Raw genomic sequence first — 5,000 nt, forward strand, 5'->3', positions numbered from 1 at the left:
GAGGCACACGGGCCCCGCTCTCGGCTACCCGGGACAAGAGACTGACCCCCCAGTGCCGAAGGAACCGTCCACCTGTATGGTGGGGGCCCAACTATCGTGGGGGTCGAGAACGCCATTCGGTCAGGTGGGTGACAGTGTCACGATGGTCTGCGTGTGTGGCATGGATCAGGCCCTTGCTGGAGCTTCAAAACGGGCAAAAAAAATAAAAAAAGACACAAAACGCGCCGCCTACCGGCCGCTCGCGGGTGCCCGGGGTCGGGGTATGGGTCTAGCCTGTGCCGGGGCTTCAAATATGGGAAAAAAAAAAAAATTCAAAAAAAGCGCCCCCAACCGGCCGTTTCGGTATACGGGGGGCCGCCCGGGAAGTGCCGTGGTCGGGGTATGGCTCAGGGGCTCGCTGGGGCTTCAAAACGGCCAAGAAAAAAAAAATGACCCAAAACACGCCACCTACCGGCCGCTCGCGGGTGCCCGGGGTCGGGGTATGGGTCTAGCCTGTGCCGGGGCTTCAAATATGGAGAAAAAAAAAATTTCAAAAAAAGGGCCCCCATCGGCCCCCCGGGTAGTGCCGGGGTCGGGGGGCATGATTCTGGGGCGCCCCAGAGCCAAGTAGGCGCCTGGAGGAAAGGAAAAAAAAACTTTAACTTTTTTTTGACCACCAGGGGTGGGGGGGTCTCATGCCCCATCGGGTGCCCGCCCCGAGTGCCTCTCAGGCGGATACATTTTCACCCGTGTGCGGGAGACACATATGGTGCATGGTCCGTGTATACACCATATGTGTAGTATGGGCAAAACCACTGTAAAGTCATACTGCCATTGACTTCCATTCATTTTCCCAGGATGACTTATATACTCTATGGTAGCTGTCTGGTGGACTGGGGGCCGCGACAATGTTACGCTTGTAAGTCAGAAGCTGGGAAATGCACTGCGAAGCTGGGAAAACCGTTTTTCGAGCTCATTTTCGGTTCCGCCCAACGGATTTTGATCAAAATAGGCTCATTCGAAAGGTATTAACCGGGGGCACACGGAAAACCGGGACTAATAACGCGCACGTGCGCGTGCGCGAAACGGGAAGCAAAAGAAAACTTCAATCGGAGCTACAACCGTGAACCGTCGCAGATAGGGCGGAAATTTCAACGCACGTCGCTGCGTCTCACTCCAACTTAAATAACAAAACTGTCCCCAGCGAAATCGGTTGGATAAAACGGAAACGGGAAGCGAAAGAAAACGTTAAACGTCAACACCGAAATGGCTATCGTCAATTCCAATGTGAAAACAACTCGCACGTATGTGTCTTACTCTAAAGCAGTGTATAAAACTATCCCCAGCCAAATCAGAGCTACGCAACGAAAACGGGAAGCGAAACAAAACTTTAAACGGAGCTACCGAATTGGAAATCATCAATCCTGGGAAAATAACAACTCACACGTGTGCCCCTTATTCTAACTTGAATTTAGAAACCGTCCTCAACAAAATCCCACGTTCGGGTGAATAACTGTGAATTTTAAGGCACATGCCTCTCTGGGCTGGGAGAGTGCATTCAAATAGGAGAAATTGGCTTCATTTAGAGGCATCTCCACTTAGGGACGTCGTAGCACCTTAACTCGGGTGGCGTTGGAAAGGTCTGGTCCAGGGGAACACGGGCGTGTCAAGTTTGCCACGCGCACGCGCATCCCCGCTAAACAGGGGCCAAAACAAAACTTTAAACGGAGCTACCGAATTGGAAACCATCAATCCTGGGAAAATAACAACTCACACGTGTGCCCCTTATGCTAACTTGAATTTAGAAACCGTCCTCAACAAAATCCCACGTTCGGGCGCAAAACTGCACGTTTGAGGCCACATTTTCAATGATGCTGGAAACTTACATTCAAAGCTGGGAAAATGTGCTCATCTACAGGCATCCCCACTTAGGGACGTCGTAGCACCTTGACTCGGGTGGCGTTGGAAAGGTCTGGTCCAGGGGAACACGGGCGTGTCAAGTTTGCCACGCGCACGCGCATCCCCGCTAAACAGGGGCCAAAACAAAACTTTAAACGGAGCTACCGAATTGGAAACCATCAATCCTGGGAAAATAACAACTCACACGTGTGCCCCTTATGCTAACTTGAATTTAGAAACCGTCCTCAACAAAATCCCACGTTCGGGCGCAAAACTGCACGTTTGAGGCCACATTTTCAATGATGCTGGAAACTTACATTCAAAGCTGGGAAAATGTGCTCATCTACAGGCATCCCCACTTAGGGACGTCGTAGCACCTTGACTCGGGTGGCGTTGGAAAGGTCTGGTCCAGGGGAACACGGGCGTGTCAAGGTTGCCACGCGCACGCGCATCCCCGCTAAACAGGAGCCCAAACAAAACTTTAAACGGGGCTACGGAAAAGGGGAGAGCTTTTTCGGGGACAAACACCACTCACGTCGGTGCCCCCTGTTCCAACTTGAATTTAGAAACCGTCCTCAACAAAATCCCACGTTCGGGTGAATAACTGTGAATTTTAAGGCACATGCCTCTCTGGGCTGGGAGAGTGCATTCAAATAGGAGAAATTGGCTTCATTTAGAGGCATCCCCACTTGGGGACGTCGTAGCACCTTAACTCAGGTGGCGTTAGAAAGGTCTGGTCCAGGGGAACACGGGCGTGTCATGTTTGCCACGCGCACGCGCATCCCCGCTGAACAGGAGCCCAAACAAAACTTTAAACGGGGCTACGGAAAAGGGGAGGGCTTTTTCGGGGACAACCACCACTCACCTCGGTTCCCCCCATCCCAACTTGAATTTAGAAACCGTCCCCAGCCAAATCCCACGTTCGGGGGCAAAACTGCTCGTTTGAGGCCACATTTTCAATGATACTGGAAACTTACATTCAAAGTTGGGAAAAGGTGTTCATTTACAGGCATCTCCACTTAGGGACGTCGTAGCACCTTAACTCAGGCGGCGTTAGAAAGGTCTGGTCCAGGGGAACACGGGCGTGTCAAGGTTGCCACGCGCACGCGCATCCCCGCTAAACAGGAGCCCAAACAAAACTTTAAACGGGGCTACGGAAAAGGGGAGAGCTTTTTCGGGGACAAACACCACTCACGTCGGTGCCCCCTGTTCCAACTTGAATTTAGAAACCGTCCTCAACAAAATCCCACGTTCGGGTGAATAACTGTGAATTTTAAGGCACATGCCTCTCTGGGCTGGGAGAGTGCATTCAAATAGGAGAAATTGGCTTCATTTAGAGGCATCCCCACTTGGGGACGTCGTAGCACCTTAACTCAGGTGGCGTTAGAAAGGTCTGGTCCAGGGGAACACGGGCGTGTCATGTTTGCCACGCGCACGCGCATCCCCGCTGAACAGGAGCCCAAACAAAACTTTAAACGGGGCTACGGAAAAGGGGAGGGCTTTTTCGGGGACAACCACCACTCACCTCGGTTCCCCCCATCCCAACTTGAATTTAGAAACCGTCCCCAGCCAAATCCCACGTTCGGGGGCAAAACTGCTCGTTTGAGGCCACATTTTCAATGATACTGGAAACTTACATTCAAAGTTGGGAAAAGGTGTTCATTTACAGGCATCTCCACTTAGGGACGTCGTAGCACCTTAACTCAGGCGGCGTTAGAAAGGTCTGGTCCAGGGGAACACGGGCGTGTCAAGGTTGCCACGCGCACGCGCATCCCCGCTAAACAGGAGCCCAAACAAAACTTTAAACGGGGCTACGGAAAAGGGGAGAGCTTTTTCGGGGACAAACACCACTCACGTCGGTGCCCCCTGTTCCAACTTGAATTTAGAAACCGTCCTCAACAAAATCCCACGTTCGGGTGAATAACTGTGAATTTTAAGGCACATGCCTCTCTGGGCTGGGAGAGTGCATTCAAATAGGAGAAATTGGCTTCATTTAGAGGCATCCCCACTTGGGGACGTCGTAGCACCTTAACTCAGGTGGCGTTAGAAAGGTCTGGTCCAGGGGAACACGGGCGTGTCATGTTTGCCACGCGCACGCGCATCCCCGTTGAACAGGAGCCCAAACAAAACTTTAAACGGGGCTACGGAAAAGGGGAGGGCTTTTTCGGGGACAACCACCACTCACCTCGGTGCCCCCCATCCCAACTTGAATTTAGAAACCGTCCCCAGCCAAATCCCACGTTCGGGGGCAAAACTGCACGTTTGAGGCCACATTTTCAATGATACTGGAAACTTACATTCAAAGTTGGGAAAAGGTGTTCATTTACAGGCATCCCCACTTGGGGACGTCGTAGCACCTTAACTCAGGCGGCGTTAGAAAGGTCTGGTCCAGGGGAACACGGGCGTGTCAAGGTTGCCACGCGCACGCGCTTCCCCGCTGAACAGGAGCCCAAACAAAACTTTAAACGGGGCTACGGAAAAGGGGAGGGCTTTTTCGGGGACAACCACCACTCACCTCGGTGCCCCCCATCCCAACTTGAACTTAGAAACCGTCCCCAGCGAAATCCCACGTTCGGGCGAATAACTGTGAATTTTAAGCCCCTTTTCCTCTCAAGCTGGAAACGTGCAAAGTTGGGAAAAGGTGTTCATTTACAGGCATCTCCACTTAGGGACGTCGTAGCACCTTAACTCAGGCGGCGTTAGAAAGGTCTGGTCCAGGGGAACACGGGCGTGTCAAGGTTGCCACGCGCACGCGCATCCCCGCTGAACAGGAGCCCAAACAAAACTTTAAACGGGGCTACGGAAAAGGGGAGGGCTTTTTCGGGGACAACCACCACTCACCTCGGTGCCCCCCATCCCAACTTGAATATAGAAACCGTCCCCAGCCAAATCCCACGTTCGGGGGCAAAACTGCTCGTTTGAGGCCACATTTTCAATGATACTGGAAACTTACATTCAAAGTTGGGAAAATGTGCTCATCTACAGGCATCCCCACTTGGGGACGTCGTAGCACCTTGACTCAGGCGGCGTTAGAAAGGTCTGGACCAGGGGAACACGGGGGTGTCAAGTTTGCCACGCGCACGCGCTTCCCCGCTGAACAGGAGCCCAAACAGAACTTTAAA

This window comes from Osmerus mordax (assembly GCF_038355195.1).
Source record: "Osmerus mordax isolate fOsmMor3 chromosome 7 unlocalized genomic scaffold, fOsmMor3.pri SUPER_7_unloc_1_4, whole genome shotgun sequence".
Taxonomy (NCBI): Eukaryota; Metazoa; Chordata; class Actinopteri; order Osmeriformes; family Osmeridae; genus Osmerus; species Osmerus mordax.